The 15,434-nt window shown below is 30.6% G+C and overlaps 2 pseudogenes; one reads left to right on the top strand and one right to left on the bottom strand.

The window, feature by feature from the left end:
- Nucleotides 1-214: 214 nt before the first annotated feature.
- LOC115984905 lies at nt 215-741 on the bottom strand (annotated as a pseudogene).
- A 2,099-nt stretch (nt 742-2,840) lies between these two features.
- On the top strand, nt 2,841-14,306 carry LOC115987044 (annotated as a pseudogene).
- Nucleotides 14,307-15,434: the final 1,128 nt, after the last annotated feature.

Consider the following 15,434-nt stretch of genomic DNA (forward strand, 5'->3'; position numbering starts at 1 on the left):
GTAAATGTAATAATTTCTAATATTTATATATTTCCAAATAAATAAACTTTTCATATCCACCTAACAATTATGGAAATAAAAAATCATAAAAAAATAACTCATCTCTCTAAAATTTAAAAAAAAAATCAGTAAATCTTTGTCACTGAGAAATTTTTTTATGTTAGTTTAAAAATAAAAATTAAAAAAAAAAAAAAAAAAACTGATTCTTCTGGGCTTCCCTAGCTAATACAAAAGCTGACGTTGTTGTTGGTGATGCGCAACCAGGTCATCAAGCATCCAAAGGTCCACTGATTCCCTTAACTCGCTTCCGCTTTCACTCACCAAACTCGGCTCCGACTCAGGCTCCAAACCCAGGAACGATTCCAAGCTCGAGATTTGATCTTTCAGCTCAAACCCATGATCAAACGGAGCGACCTCATTCTTGCAACAAATCTCGTTCTGAATCAGTGGCTGCAATAGCATCGGTGATGGTGGTGGTGGTGGCGGCGGTGGCTCAGTGGTTTCAAAACTCGACTCACTTGACCCGAGAAAGATGCAGCGCTTCTTAGCAGCCGGCGGTAGCGGCTCAGGAGTGGAAGGTGGAGGTGGTTGGTGATGGTGATGGGCAAAGTTGAGCTTGGCTTTGTCACCGCGGATTCGCATGGCGGCTTGGTCATAAGCTAGAGCAGCTTCTTCGGCTATGTTGAAGGTACCGAGCCAGACTCAAACACCTTTTTGTGGGTCTCTGATCTCAGCCGCCCAAGATCACGCTCTGTGATTAAAACCCTGATCTTTCTTCTTCTTAGTTCAATCTCTTGATGTCTAGTTTGTTGTCTCTCTCTTTTTTTTTTTTAATTTAATTTCTTGATTTGTGTTCTTGGATCTGGATTTGTTTTCTTATTGTTCTTGTTCAAGATACACTTAAATCTCAATTCATATGATTTTTAGTTTTTGATTCTGTTTTTAATTTTTTTAATTAGTTAAAATTAATAAATTAATTTTTTTTAATTTAGATGCTGACATGGTATTTTTTAATGCCAAAAAATATTTTTTATTATTAATTTAGGCCATGTGGACATTAATTTAATATTATTTATTCATGCCGTTTGTCACGTCAGCTTTCTCCGTTTCTGAAATAACGGCAGAGACCAAAACGGGAAGCGTTTTTCAGGATAGGGACTAAAAGCAGTAAAAATAAAATGTAGGGACTAAAATGGAAATAGCCTGAAAATGTAGAGACTAAAATGTGTTCTTCGCCATAAAAAAATAAAAGAAAGAAGAAGAAAAGGGAGCAAAATAAAATTCTATGCTATAGTAGTGAACAAAGCTTCCAAACCTGATAGGGTAATATACAAGTTAAATGAGAGAAACCTGGATTTGGTTGGACCAAGTTAAACACAGATGGTTCTGTTATTGGCAATCCAAGGCTGGCAGGTGATGGGGGTCTTCTAATTAAGGAATTCTAAAGGGGAATAGGTTACTGGTTTTGCTAGATCTTTTGGGGTGACAATCAGTATTTTAGCTGAATTGCTTTAAAGGATGGGCTTACGATTGCCCAATAGCTTGGAGTTACCTCCCTTTTTGTAGAATTAGATGCAGATGTTGTTGTAAATTTTTTTTTCCTAACCCTTTCTCCAAAATCTTATGTTGTAACACCTCCTTGATGATTGCAAGAACCTATTGAAGATTTTCTCAACCCAATAGACCAGCACATATTCAGGAATTTTAATTAGTGCACTAATGCACTTGTTAGATTTGGGACTTCTCAAGAACAAAAGTTTGTTACTTTTATTAACCCACCGTCTATGGTAAAGAATTTGCTAACTTTTGATAAAGTTGAGCTATTTTGTAATAGAATAATTTGCATTTAATCTATACAATAGTCATTGGTTGAGTGATATTTTTCCCTTCCATAGGTTTTAGTTCCCAATTTGAATCTTATTTACACGTTTTAAAAGAAATACTATAATTACTACAAATTTTACTATAAAGAACTTATAAACCGACATAACAATGAATGTAATAAATACATATTCAACACATAATAAATAAAGAGTAATACTTGTTGCAGATAAACTGTTACACAGTTTTACAGTCACCCTATTTTTGAATAAGAACTATTTACAAATTCAAAATCCTGACATGATTTCAATTCAAAAATTGGGTGTGTAAAACTGTGTGTAACAAACACAACCCATACATAAATATCTTAAGGACAAATTTTGTTGTAACCTAAAACTACAACTTCTTTTTAAAAAGTTAACATTGCTACACATTTTGGAAATCTAACAATTAGATTGCAGGTTCTTTACACTCTCAGCATATACATCAAATTTTGTACTAATCAAATATTATTTGTTATATGATTCATAAACCTTTTTTTATGCAAAATTTCATACTATAAGAATTTGCAATTTAAACAATTGATTGATAACATAGCTATTGACTTTTGATCTTCTGAAAATTTTGCAAACATAGAGGACATAAGAAGAAAATGTAATCCGATAGTAGATTTATCAAAATTTACATTCAATAAAAAAAATATATTAAGCAAAGTTGTAGCATTAAGTTACAACTAAATTTGTAATCAAAGGTTATCCGTATCGTACCATTTGTGATACATTATATAAATACGTGTAATAAAATTTGTAGTATAGTACATATTACTTAAGATAGAAAAAGAAAAAACACAACATTTTTTCTATCTTTAATAAATATTAATTACGATATCAGTATTGGTATAAAAAAAGGTCAAAATCAGCAAGCCGTATTGTGTAGGTAGTTAGGGAAACGACAATTGCATTCATGACCCCTTCTCTACGATGAAGTAATCGTACGGTAGTAGAAAAAGCATTATATATTTCCCTCCAAATTCATGCATACAAAGCGCAGAGCACTGTTGAAGGTACCTTAATAAGCTTAAAAACTATGGCTACCAAACCAGGGATCTTGACTGACTGGCCATGGAAGCCTCTTGGGAGCTTTAAGGTATATTAATTGCTCCTCCCATGGATAATCCCTTCATTGTAGGATCTGAGGATCACTTTTGATCTATATTAATAACTATTAGGATGCTATAAAAAAAGTTCACCATCATATAAGTTTAGTCTTTATTAGAATGGTTAATTTCTATATGTATATTTGATTTACTCATATGACAACACAAATTGTTTAAACTTGTGTCATATGATGCAATTGTTACCACAAATTTTTACTATATATTTTTTATAAGGGATATGTTAACTTTTAAAATATAAAACAAGAAATAATTAATAAATTTATTTAATATGTTGTTCATGCGACACTAGATACTAATTTGAAATTTTTTAGAAACTGATCACTTGCTCTATGACACCACATACTAGTTAATTCTTAAATCTTTTTGCTATGAAATTACTAGTAGTTTTAGCTTCTTCTTTTATTCAATCATATCCCATCATCTTTGTTCCTTTAATATACATGCATTTTTAGTATTTTAACTTTCTTTTTGGCCTCTGGTTGGGAAGTATGTGATTTTGGTCCCATGGATGGTTCATAGCACATACTCAATGATAGTCAAGGGAGAAGGCGAAACAGACCTTTTCTACTTTCTCACATTCCCGTTCCTTTTGGTGAGGATGATTCACAATCAGATATGGATTTCTATTTCCCGTTACCAAACAGCCAAAGGCAAAAATAGAATTGTAGACAAAAGTATCGAATTCAAGCAAGTTGACAGAGAAAGAAATTGGTCAGTAAAACTCTTGCTTGCTTGCTCTCAAAGGTGCATGCTTCATGGTATATGTTCTTGAGATTCTTTGAGATCAAATAAGGTACTTCTTGAATAAGTGCCTCATTCAATCCCTAAGAATCTCTAGAAATATAATTTTGCATTTATTGGGTCTACATCAGCTTACAAACTCAGCTTTTATCTTTTTTTAACTTTTATGTATAGTTTTTTAAAACCTTACTTTTTCCTACATCTTTTCACTTTTTCAAAAAAATTTAAGATACAAGTATACTTTAACATACTTTCAGCAAAAAGTTTATAGTAAAAAGCTAGCTAAACAGTTCCTAAACAAACACATAGTACAAACACATATTATTTTCATTAATATTACACTTCTTTCTTCTTCTTTTTGGGTTTATAGGGATGACCAGATATTGTTGAATGGGATCATATTTTATATAGCATACATGACAATCCCTCAGAGTCATAACCTACCCTTCTGGAGAATAAATGGTGTAGTTATCACAAGTTTGCTTCATTCGGGTCCAGTGGAGTTCCTCTACTACTGGTTTCACTGAGCATTACACCATCATTATCTTTACTCGCGTTATCATTCCCACCACCATTCTTCCATCGTCACTGAACCTATTACATGTAAGATAATTTTATTATGCTTGTTCCTCCAACAACAAATAAAGCTGAGTCACTTCATTGGTTTGATGGGAATTTTTATTGAGCTAAGTTTAACAAATTTAAAAAAAAAAAAAAAAATGATCCTCTTCATTTACTTAATAATATATGACAGAATATAGATGCTATGGAGTATAGAAGCAATTTTATTTGGTTCAAGATTTTAAAAACATTGTAAAATAAGGTATAAAAAAATTAAATAGACATATCTACAAATATTGTACGAATTTGAATATATATATATATATATAAAAGAAAGTTAGGGTTAATATAATGGCTATATATGTTAAGTTATTTCTTCTATTATATCCAAAGTTTATACCATATTTATGTTATCTTAGTATAATTTTATAAGACTGCTTTATAAAAATATATTTAATGTATCTATATATTCAATTTTTATTTATGTTTACAAGAAAAATATATTACAAGTTAACGAATGAAATGTTTTTTCTAATATATTTCTTCGTTCACCTACCTAACAAAAAAACTGAAAACAAAACAAAAATATTTGTCGTCGTTGGAAAATGCTAGGATTTGAGGAGTTTGGGGTAGCTGAATTCGAGGACAACTAGGCCTCCTAGAACAGAGAAGGAAGAAAATAAGATAGGAAGAACAGAGAGGAAAATTTAGGTAAGGAAAACAAAAATCTTTTCTATATCTTTTGTACAATCACTCTACAAGTTTAATACCCTCAATAGCTCAGCAGTAACTAACTTCCTAGTTGCCTTCTCAAGCTAGATGTAGAACTACCTTGCCAGCTAGCCAATCCAATCTTACTCATCCCTAACTAACTACATTAACTAACTCTGGTACAATACAATGCTAATGTAGATACACTTCTAATACTAGTATATATACACTATGGTATAGGTATACAATGCCAACTAAGCAGTTACAATACAGTCTGTGTACTTCTAGCAGCACTGACACAGCACCCCCTCATCAGCACCACACGCACCCATCATCAGCACCATACGCATGCAGTTGCATCACAGCAGCCCAACAACATTAACATACCCCACACACACACCACACACTCCTAACAGAAACAATTTTGTGTTCTCCATGTTGCTATAAAAAAAATAAATAAAAATAAAAATTGGTTTTGTATGAAGTACTAACAAAACCAAAAGCATCCTTTGTTTCAAAGAAAAGAGGACAGATTATTTACATTTCATTTGATCGGTGGAAACAAATTGAAAGTTAAGAAATGGTAATTCTAAGGTTCTCACTAGCTACCAATTAATCCCCAGACATATTCCTTTCATTTCATAAACTAAATTTATTCTTAAATCTTGTTTGTAAGATTGGTAAAAATAATTATTTTATTTATTCCTTATAATTTTTCATATAAATTTTGTGTAGTAGTCATTATCCTATATTATATAATTTAAAATATTTTATTTTTAATTCAAAAATATACATACATGAACATTATATATTGCAATAAGATCTAATAATTCACATTTCAGAATAATATAAATAGATAAAAAAAAATAAATATTATATTAAAAATGTTGATATTTAATGTACAGAATAAAAAAGTAAAATAATTTCATTGTCTTACATAATGACACACCTTAACAAAAGAAATAATTACACTATTAATAAAAATAATAAATTTGAGAGAAGTTGAATAATTTTTGTATAAATATAATATGAGAAATCTTTAATATGTCTATTGTTTATTTAATTATTAAAAAATGTTTCTTTTAAAGTGTAATTTTTTCTCGTACGATAAACAATAATTCTTTTAAAACGTAATTGTTTTTTTTTCTTGTACGGTCGAAATTCATTAAAAATTATTTATTTTATCAATTTCTTTTAAGGCTCAAAACATAAAAGGCAAACAATGTGAGAGGAAAAAAAGCAAGCGTTTCCATCAAATAGAAAAACATACAAATAAAGAAACATTATTGTCACTATATATTCAAAACTAATTAGAAATTAATAAGTAGAGTTGAAATTCTTTATGTAATCATCTATTGTTCTTCATAAAAATATTTGTATTAGCAATGCAATCTTCTAACAATTACATAAAAAGCTCTCTAGGATTTAATATTATTTTAAGGCCAAAACTCTAAGGGTTAACTTTAGGTGAATAAGAGCACGTTTGGTAGACTGTAATAGGCATTGTAACGTAATAGTTATCCCTATGGTTTAGCTATTCAATAGTTTGGTTATGAGGAATAACTATTCCTCTCTAAAAGGGTTGTAATAGCTATTTCTTAGTAAATGTAATAATTTCTAATATTAATATATTTCCAAATAAATAAACTTTCCATATCCACCTAACAATTATGGAAATAAAAAATCATAAAAAAATAACTCATCTCTCTAAAATTTAAACTATATTATTTTCTAGGAAATATATTTGTATGAATGAGATATTTCCTAAAATAGATCATAAGTTTTATTCTAATATTACAACTCACAACCAAACTAATGAATAGGTTTAGTTATTCCATTACAACACCTTTTATTTCTGGTAATAAAGATTACCATTCCTGTTGTAATCCACATTCAGTGTACCAAACGTACCCTAAATGTTCACAATATAGTTTTAAAATTGATACAATTGTTATTACTTCATGTTAACAAAAATAATAGAAATTCACTTAAGTTGTAATTGAGATCTATTCAATGACTAATTAAAAATCATTTCATGTGAATTCTAAGTGAAATTTGAATTTGGGAAAAAAAAAATTATTGCAAAAATGAGTTATTCATGTGTAAAAATATGTAATAAATACAATATAATAAATATATGAAAAGTGCTATGTTTACAATATTTTCATAACACTTTTACAAAAATTCATAGGTAGTAAATTTTTATTAGTTCCAATTTAAACATACTACTGAACTTATTTTTTGTCCACTAATAACAACCCGTAACAACCTGCTACTTAAAATTTATTGTGAAAGTGTAATGAAATTATTGTGGACATAGAATTTCTCTGAATATATTATGTTTTGTGATTTTTTCCTAAAAGGATCATTTAATGTTTACATAATGCCTATTTATATATGTCTTGTATACCTGTTCTACAATTTTTCCCAAAATCGCAAAATCCTAATTCTTTTAAATGACATTGCGATTCCTTCCTTTTGATAAAGCCTATGTTTATTTCACAAAATAAAAATAATAGACCAATGGTTATTATACACACCAACACACGCCATAAATACATGTATGTTTGTAACTGAAATCGTGATTCAATTAAAAACAAGCGTGTGTATGTAAGAGTTATTTCTCAAAATAATAATATGAGCTAACCAATTTATTGATTAACTAATATGGCAGCTGTGATTCATCCTTTCGCGGAACACATAGTATATTTCATGCTCTTCTCAATACCGATATTGACCACAGTGTTCACCGGAACTGGTTCCTTAGTATCCTTAACTGGTTATATTCTGTATATTGATGTCATGAACAACATGGGTCACTGCAACTTTGAGCTCATTCCAAAGAGGCTCTTCTCCATCTTCCCTCCTTTAAAATATCTCATGTACACACCTTCGTAAGTCTCTTACTTTTTGTTCTACTTTTGTGAAGCCAATCTCTTGTGCATGCATGTATGTAATATCTATTGGCCATCTTTCCTTTTACACAATGGCCATTGCGGCAATTTTGAGACCTATAATGATGGTTTCAAAACATCACTATAGATCCTTATTTTTATTGTGCCAGTTTTGAGATCTCTAATGGTGGTTTCAAAACGTGGTCTTTTTTTTTCTAGTGGCAGAGAAAAAAATGACTTGCCGAGAAGAACATGGTGTGTATTTTAACAGTAGTACTACATTCAATTGCATTGAAATGCTAATTACTAATAGCTAGCCATGTAGTGACCAAACCGCACCAACCCTTTTTTTTTGTTAGACATCACTGTCCAATACCTAAAGTTTCTTACATTAATTACTCCTATATCTTGTCAACTGAAGGGTTGTAGTTATCTTTGTTTGTTTTCTAAATTTAGTCTGTACGTGTAATGACTCCTTTCTTCTGTGTAGATCTTAATGGGTTTTTATATGGCATGCAAATAATCTATGAGATCGCATATATTCCTTTGGCTTTCGAACAATATTCTACAGTATGATCCAATCAGTCCAATTAGAGTTTGCCAACCAATTAAAAAAGCCAACAACTCAACCTCAATTCAATTCAATGACCTTTCAATGTGGACAAAAGTCACAAAACTTTATTGGAGAACTTGATCGATTACAAAACAGCTCAATAGACAATTTTAGACACATGTAGTGTTTGTATTGGTTCCAAAACTTCAATACGTGTTGTGTTCGTGTTGTGTCCAGACACAAACAAATCCTTTCAACATCTCTTTCTCCACATCCCAAACTTAAAATTACGATGAAATTATTTGTAAATCATGCAAATGAGACACATTTTTGTGAGCAGTAAGTATAATATACTAGATATAAAATAATTTATTATAACTGAGATTAGAGATATTCATGATGGAGATCATGGTAGTCTATTTTCATGTTGTTTGTTTAGCAATGAGCATTGCACCATATTAGAGGTATTGTTGTTTTACACACCAGTCCACCTTCAGAGACACCCAACCAACAAACCCACATCCAATTTCACACCGTGGTTGAATTTCAGCACTTATACACAACTTCACCTTGGGTACTTGCTAAAAATAAATATTTAGGTGCATCAATCTCAATGTGACATGCACTTAAAAGTATGTTGTGAATTTGAGTGTGTACATAGTTAGGTGTGTTTCCTAACATTATTCTTTGCGTAGGGGTGGAACTACATCTACTCTTGGTCCTAAGATTTTAGATTTTCATAATATGTATTATTAAATATTTGGAAGTTTTGGCCCATAAACATAGGAGCTAGCCCCCAACAATGCTAAAGGATCTTCTTTAGTGGTTATAGAGAGAACTTTTTTTTTCCTTGATTTTAATTTTTATTGTAAAATTTGCTCTTATATCTAGCTCTAAATTTTTTGAATCATCTATAGTTATGAAGACGTAATTATTTCCATTATAATTTCTTATTCACTTTTAGTAGGCTGTTTTGTTAAAATTTCACTATGAAGAAGCATGATAATAGATGAATTTCATTATATGATTGATTGTCATCTAGCATAACATTAGTAAGAGATAATAGGTAATTTAAAAAATAATTTTTCACATGTCTAAAACAAACTGGACAAATTTTGTACACTTATTAGAGTTTGAAAATAATAAGTTCTCTCCCCAAAAATATTTATTTAGTGTATATGTATACACATGTATCATAAGTATCATAACAATAATGTGGGATCCCAAACAAAATTTTTGGTTCTACCTTTGGTTTTTACACATGACTTACAGTAATACACACACACATATATATATATATATAGACACACACACATATATCATTAGCATAATGTAGGTTCTCAACCAAAAATTCATGGTTTCACCTCTAGGTTTACACACCCTTGGGAGAAAGAGAAACCTTACAACTGAAAGGCATTTGAGTTTTGTTAAAGTTTAGTTAGGTGAAGTTGAGTTGAGTTTTTATTGATTTGAAATGCTTTAATTGGACCAAGATTCCATATCAATAAATAGCAAAAGATATGTTCCCTCGATATATTATCATAATCATTAGTATTATAATTATTATTAAATGAATTAATTTCATGAATTTGTGTATAATCTTTGACTCAACAGGTTTCATTCACTACATCACACCCAATTCCGCACCAATTATTCACTTTTCATGCCTATATATGACTGTCTATGGAACAATGGACAAGTCCACGGATGCTGTATATGAGACTTCACTTGAAAGACCTGAAGAGTCACCAAAAGTGGTACATCTAACCCATCTGACCACATTGGAGTCCATCTATTATCTAAGCCTAGGATTTGCCACCTTGGCCTCCAAGCCCCACACTTCCAAATGGTACTTGTGGTTGATGTGGCCTATGACATCTTGGTCCCTGATCATCACGTGGATCTATGGAAATACGTTTGTTGTAGAGGCAAACACCTTCGAAAAGCTCAAATGGCAGTCTTGGGTGGTTCCAAGATACACTGTACAAGTAAAAAAAGAAAAACCTCTCTTTTTTTTCTTTTAAGTTCTTCGTATCAACCATTTTTGTTGGCTAATATGCAATTTGATTCAGCTTGTTTTTCTCTAACTTCCTATTAAAAAAAAATTGAAGTACAAGTTACAATGGCCAAGGGAAGAAATCAATAGCATGATTGAAAGAGCCATACTACATGCTGAAATGAAAGGAGTTAAGGTGCTAAGTCTAGGCCTACTAAATCAGGCAAGCAAATTCAAGTATTTATTTGCATATATCAAATGTATAAGATATCTTCTTCTCAAACCAGGGCCGGCTCAAGGCCTAGGCCTAAGGCCCCACCCAAAAAAAAAAAAAAAAAAATTCCTTAGGAAAAAAAGGCCCCACTTTTCATAGTTAAAGGCTCAAATTTTTAAACAATCATATATATTTTCTAAATGTTGTACATTTTTTTTATTAGTGATATACAAATTTTATTATTGGCTTACAAATTGCCATGTTATTAATCACAAAAGACGTGATATAAACATTCATTAGTTAAATTGATAAAGTTTATCAATAAGAGACAATATCACATTATATTTTGAACATTTTATAGTGCTTTTAATTAGTGCATTTTTCTTTTTCATTTCTATTAAGACTCTCAAAGTACGAGACCAATAGAACCTTAACTCAATTGAAACCCGAAAATATTTCAAAAAGATGTTGCAAATGTGTTAAATCATCAATTATAGATTAATCTCCCCTAAGAGTTTGAGACTTTGATTTTTGTAAATTAATATCCTACAAAACCATACACCAAATAATATCTATCTCTCTCTCTCTTAAAATCAAAATATAAAATTAAAAATTAGATTACAACTTTATTTAACTATGCATCGTCTTATATCCAAAAAAAAAGTATCTTTTTCAATCATAATATATATTTATTTCTTTTTATTAATATTTATAATTCAACTATGATATTCAATTCTCTATATGAAATTAACATTAGTCTAGTTGGTATTATTTATGTATTTAATGTATCAAATTAACCTTAATTTGATTAGTATTAAATAATTTTGTTTAATTAATATTTACATATTAAAGGTCCCGTATAAATTTTTCGCCTTAGGCCCCAAATTATGTTGGGCCGCCCCTGCTCAAATTCATATGTGCATGCATGCATGCATTTGTGTCCTCACAGAAACCTCATGGACCCTAATGTAAATTTTGCAGGGTGAGGAACTTAATAGGAATGGTGAGCTTTACATCCAAAGGTACCCTCAGCTGAAACTAAATCTGGTGGATGGAAGTAGTTTAGTAGTGGCTGTTGTGCTAAATAGCATTCCAAAAGGAACAACCGAAGTGCTCCTTAGAGGCAAACTTACTAAGGTTGCTTATGCCATTGCCAATACTCTATGTGAAAGGGATATAAAGGTTCGTTTTAATTGAAAAATCCTTACTCATTATAAAGCTTGGGTTGACTAGAGGAAGGCCTACATTGCAATGTTTATATTTTTATTTGTTGAAGGCCAAGAAAATTTGGAAAGTGCACCAACCTAATTTACTGTTGAATACCAACTGTTAAGGAAAATACACCAACCAAATTGGAAAAGTATGACTCGAGTGATCAGAAAAATCAAATGGAAAAGGAAAGCAACATTTTAATAATAAATTCAAATTAAACAAACGTGGGGATTATGTTCCCCACGTGTATATAAACAACGCACAGCAGAAAGATTAAAGATAAGAGACTTTGTGGATATAGAGAGTCCGTTTGGCATGAGCTTATTTGAGTTTTTAGTTTTTTTTTGATACTATCAATGAGTTTTATTACACTTTTTGGTACTATTTATGAGTCTCATTATACTATTCAATTGGCTTTTAACTTTTTTTTTACACTTTTAGCAAAAGGTTTTCTGTTTCAGCTACATAAACTGTTCTCAAACGAACTCATAATGGTTTCTAGCTGAACCACTTAAAATTTGTATTCCATTTTCTTTTATTTGTCTCTCTATCTTGAATTTTTTACATTATATTGATGTTGTTTATCTTTTTTTATATATATATATAAAAGAGAAAAAGGAGAAGATCATTGAAAACCACATTTAGCTTAAACAAGCTCACTTTTTTTTTTCTTTTTCTGACTAAGATGGGGTCAAAGGCTCAAAGAATACCTAACTAATCCCTCGGACATGTATAGCTTACCATCCCACATCGAATAATTACTAAGAGAAATCCTTTTAAACAAATTTGTTTTCTTTAATATATAAGTCCTTTCAAATATTCATATTTATACATAGGGATAACAATATATAGCATGCATTGCAGTCAATATGTAGGGTAAAAGGAAAAATTATTCAATATTTTATATACTATTTTCTCTCATATTAATTGTGAACCATTTTATAAATATTTCTGTCAAACTCCATATTAATTATTTGCGAAGAGAAGATGTTGTTATCTGAATTTTTTATTAATTATTTGGGAAAACTTGCTATAGCTATCTATGCTTTTTCATCCCATCTGTAATAAATAATTAAATATAATTGTATCAGGTGGCAACATTATACAAGGACGAGTATGAGAAGCTTCACTTAAGGCTTACCACCAAGATGAAAAGTAACTTAATACATTCAACAAGTTATGCTCAGAAGGTAAAATTTGCAACCATTTCATGACTTCTTGTGACAACAACCTGTTGTCCTTTAATCATTTTGGATTTAAGAAAGAAAAAAGTAGGCTTTTGTTATGAGTATTGAGTAATATTATTGTGCCAGTTAAAATTGATCCATTTTTTTTCATGTTTGATGTATAGTGAATTAGTGATCCGCGTATAATATTGAGACATTATTAAAAATGCACTTTGTAAAGCAAATACAGTTTACTGAAAAAATAAAAATAAAAATAAAAAACACTACACAACACAACACAAAACACAAAACACAAAAGGAACTAACAATTTAGAACACTTTGAAATGACATAACGAGTTTTGCAGACATGGTTAGTAGGAGATGGATGGACCGAAGAGGAACAACTGAAGGCATCAAAAGGAACATTATTCATTCCTTTTTCTCAATTCCCACCGAAGAACATGAGCAAAGACTGTTTCTATCATAGCACACCAGCAATGATCGCTCCCAAATCTTTTACGAACATTCACTCTTGTGAGGTTAGCAATGAACTAACATTTTCTTTTCCTTTACTATTAGTGAATTGACACTCTTATTTATTTGCGAACACATCAAAATCTTTTTATCTAAACAACAACATCACAAAACATTTTTCATTTTACCTTTGGTTTGTTGAAATGTTTCATTATGGAACAGAATTGGCTAACAAGAAGAGTGATGAGTGCTTGGCGTATTGCTGGGATATTGCATGGTTTAGAAGGATGGAATGTGCACGAGTGTGGGGACTCCATGTTCAACATCGAGGAGATATGGCAAGCAAGTCTTCGACATGGTTTCCAACCATTAACGATGCCCAACTGATGATGCTTAATTTGAGCTTGCTCTAATATAAATAAGAGTGTACATCTATTTGCTTAAAAAGATTTTTAAGAAGATAGATTTGACACTATATTAGAATTCTACAATAAATACTCGATGAAATATTATCTATGTCATTATCTAAATGATGATTTATCTTAATTGACCATGTATCTGAAACTGTATTTTATTTCTGTGACTTTATTTTATGAATTTATGGGGTTCGAATAATTGTGGACAAAGTCATGACATTGGTATGTATTATGAGGTATTTTTTACTCTTTTGAGAGAAGATGGAAATAGTAAGGTCTGGGTCCGTTTCGCTTCACTAATGCCATTTTTAATTTGACCCTAAAAAGTGTAGCTAGCCCAACTCAAACAGACCTATTTCCCCAACCCAAGATCAAATTCTCCTAAGCTTGGCTTTTGTAAGTCCATGTATGTCTAACACTAGTTCTCTCTATATATAAACTCTACTTAAGGTTTATTGTAATTCAGTGAATTAAGATTATAGCGAAAATGTAACTGTTAAGGTTTTCTTTTTGTAACTATAAACCGTTAAATCGAATCACATAAACCTTGTATTCTCTCTCTTCTCTCTTTCTTCACTCTCAAATATATATATATATATATATATATATATATTTATATCATTGGTATTAGAAAGGGAGGGATCCCTTATCAAAGAGTTTAACATCATTTTGCTCAGATCCCTTATCATTTTGCTCAGTCCTTTGTCTTGAGGTGATCAGAAGCCTATTATGCAAATGGATATCTGTCTTCTCAGTCACTGACAAGACAGTATCCATTCATTTAGCTATCAATCTAAACTTTATGGTTGGATTTTCTAAAATATCCAGCAGGGCTGATTCGATATTTTCTGGATCTACCCTTACACTTCTACTTCTTAATAATGGGTACTGTAAATTTTTTTTTTTTTTTTTTTTCAGTACTGTAAAATATTTCATATTACATTAAAACACTTCAAAGTAAATAAATTTGAAGCGTAATATTATTTTTCAGTTGTTTCGGCCAATGTTCTTTCCAAACAATTCTAAAATATTATTCATCCATATTGAAATGAATGATCAAATTTTACCATTTTATCTATAATTTAAATACATAGCAAAATATAATTTCTTAGTCATTTCAAAATAATTGGACAGGATTATAGAAACTCGACCATGGAATTACCTATATACACTTTCTTAATCCTAACAGCAACAATCTATGCCTATTCAGACGCTGTAAGCAATTATCAAATAAGTAAAATATTGCTAAAGGAAAACAAACTAAATGAACGAATTAATATGCAATACATTATTGAGGGGATGCTGTTACATAATAAGAAACAAACCTATAAAATATGCCTTGAGTTTTCACCCAAAACCAAGGAAATTTCAAGGTTGATCAGAGGATTAAATACTGAAAGAAACTGGGGGAGCAGACCTAGATTACGCTGACGATGATTTACAAGACAGACCTGATTTCTACAAAGTGGGCAAGTAGAGTTGGACTCCAACCATATG

This window comes from Quercus lobata, chromosome 4 (assembly GCF_001633185.2).
Source record: "Quercus lobata isolate SW786 chromosome 4, ValleyOak3.0 Primary Assembly, whole genome shotgun sequence".
Lineage (NCBI taxonomy): Eukaryota > Viridiplantae > Streptophyta > Magnoliopsida > Fagales > Fagaceae > Quercus > Quercus lobata.